The sequence below is a fragment of the Bos indicus genome, chromosome 11 (assembly GCF_029378745.1).
Source record: "Bos indicus isolate NIAB-ARS_2022 breed Sahiwal x Tharparkar chromosome 11, NIAB-ARS_B.indTharparkar_mat_pri_1.0, whole genome shotgun sequence".
Taxonomy (NCBI): Eukaryota; Metazoa; Chordata; class Mammalia; order Artiodactyla; family Bovidae; genus Bos; species Bos indicus.
Window position 1 is genome coordinate 92,914,362 of NC_091770.1, and position 2,701 is coordinate 92,917,062.

Sequence of the window (2,701 nt, forward strand, 5' to 3'; positions counted from 1 at the left end):
TTTCCTTCCTTCTGAGGGAAGCAGATTCAGCGCAGGTGCAGGTGGCCTCAGGCCTGACTCAGCAGCCGGAGAGGTTCCCAGGCAGTGCCTGGGTGACTGTGGGTTTCTCCATCAGAAAGAGGCAGAGGGGATGGAGGGAGAACTTAACTCCCCAGCCAGAGCATCGAACATGAAGCTGATTGTACCAGAAATAGTGACAGAGGAGGGTCAGCAAGAAGAAGATTAACCACATGAGAGAGTAAAAGAGGAAGAGCGTGTCCAAGATAGAGAAGAGGCAACAAGGCCACTCATACACAGAGATAATGACCAAGAGAGGGAAAGAGATACAGAGATGAGCAAGGACTGAGCCATAAGGCAGGGAAAGGAAGGCAGGGCCTTCCAGGAGTGGAAAGAGGGCCAGGTGGATGTGGCAGGGAAGCCAGTCGCAGAGCCTTCTGCTCCCTGCTGCTGCTATTGCTGCTGCTAAGTCACTTCAGTCGTGTCTGACTCTGTGTGACCCCATAGACAGCAGCCCACCAGGCTCCCCTGTCCCTGGGATTCTCCAGGCAAGAACACTGGAGTGGGTTGCCATTTCCTTCTCCAGTGCATGAAAGTGAAGAGTGAAAGTGAAGTCGTTCAGTCCTGTCCAACCCTCAGCGACACAATGGGCTGCAGCCTTCCAGGCTCCTCCATCCATGGGATTTTCCAGGCAGGAGTACTGGAATGGGGTGCCATTGTAAAAAAACCCAGAGCCTTTTGCCCCCAAGGTGCTCAGGTCTCGTGGTCCTACTTCTGCCCATTAAATTTCCTCTGGGGCTGGGACCCTCCCGCCTGCCCAATCTAAATGTTCCCCAGACCCCACCTCCCTGGGGGTAGTGTGTGCAGAGATGAGAGGCCCCTTAGGCTGAGGTCTCTGAGGCTTCGTGGCCTTGGGCTTTCACGAAAGGGTAAGGGCAAGTGGTGGGAAGTCAGAGATGAATGAAGGTTGTTATCAGTGAAGGGATGTGGTTAGTGTTGGGAGGAAAGAAAGGAGGTGGAAAATCCTAAGGAAACGTTCCCCATCTTCTTTTTAGGTCAGGTATTGACTTGGAGTCTCACTATTTGGGGAAGGATAGGGAGTCTGCCAAAGGGGCAGGATTGGGAAGCAAGTATTTAGTGTGTGGCAGAAGGAGGAAAAGCAAAACAAGAACAGAGCTGGGTAGGGATGGGTTTAGTTGAGCTGAATTGAGTTGGGTTGAGTGTATTGAGTTTGGTTTGGGTGGAATAGAGTTGTGTTATGTCAGGCTGGGGTGGGTTGGTTGAACAAAATTTAGTTTGGTTGGATTGAATAGAGCCCAATTTGGCTGAGTGGCCCTGAGTTGAGCTGATGTTCCTTGAATGGAATTTAGTCGAGTTAAGCCGAGTTGGGTTGTGTGGAGATGGGTTGCTTGCGGCTGAGTGGAGCAGAGTTTGGTTGCATTTGGCAGGGCCAAATTTGGGTGGGTTGGGTGGAAAGAAGTTGAGTTGGGTGGACGAGTTGAATTTAGGAGAACTGAGGTGGGTTGAGCTGAAATAGGTTGGGTTGGTCTGGATAGGAAAGTTGAAGAGTCCAAGTGGACAGGAATAAGGAGGAGTCTAGATCCAGCATAATCTACGTTGTGCTGCAGGGAAAGGAGGCGGACGGAGATACCAGCAAGGAGAGACCTGCTGAGGGGAGCGGCTGAGGTGCGGGCCATCCCCGTGTTTCTCTGTCCTTCTACCGCTCTACACTCCCACTGTTGTGGGGGCTCACTAGGCTGTGACTTGAATCTTGGCCTGGGAAGAAGGGACTCTCATTGCGTGAATGTGTGTGCGTCCCCAGGAATACCGCATCCTCTGCCTTCTACTCCTCTGAGGCTCACCCATCGTCTGAGAGCTCCCTAAAAGTGGAAGTCTCCAGCAGACCATCTGGAGGTTTGCCAAGATGCCGCCTCATGAGGGTTTGTAGGATGGATGCAGTGCAACTGAAAGGAATCTCAGAGCAGGGAGTCTAGCCCTGTGTGCTGGGTCCCAGGTGCCCTGGAGACACCTAGTTCTTGTCCTAAGGGCTTAGGCTTGGGGGCTCTGAGGCGTCTCCAGAGTCAGGGCTTCTCTCCTCAGAGTGGGGGCCTGTGGGCAGATGGCTGGCCAGTCCGCACTCACCGCTCAGCTCTTTCTTGTGGTCCTGTGGTCCTGGCCACAGGGCTGGGCCTCCTCAGTCCCCAGCCCCTCGGTGACTCACATATACATGCGCACATGCGTGCACACACACGCATATACACACACCCCACAGAGCGAGGGAAGCCCCGTGAGAGAGCCCTAGGCAGGATGGATGAGAAATTGGTTCTTTATTGCCGGGGAATCAGGATGGCCCCTCCCTGTCCAGGCTCTTGGAAGAGCCCTCACGCATCATTCGTGGCATCAAAATGCCACATATTTGCAGGGGATGGAAAACTCAGAGAAGCCAGAGTTTGAAATTCTGGAGCTGCGGTTAACAACTGGGAGACTCTAGCCAAATCACCCCAACTCTTGAGCGAGGTTTTTCATCTGTAAAATGTGCATAACCTTCCTTTATAGGGTAAGGGAGATAATCAAATGAGATAACAAATATGCAAGTGTTTGCACATTGTATACTCCTGATTGTGTGTGTGTGTATAAGCAGTAGTCATTCATTCATTGATACATTTATTGGGTTCATTTATTTAAGAAACACTGATTACAGAGC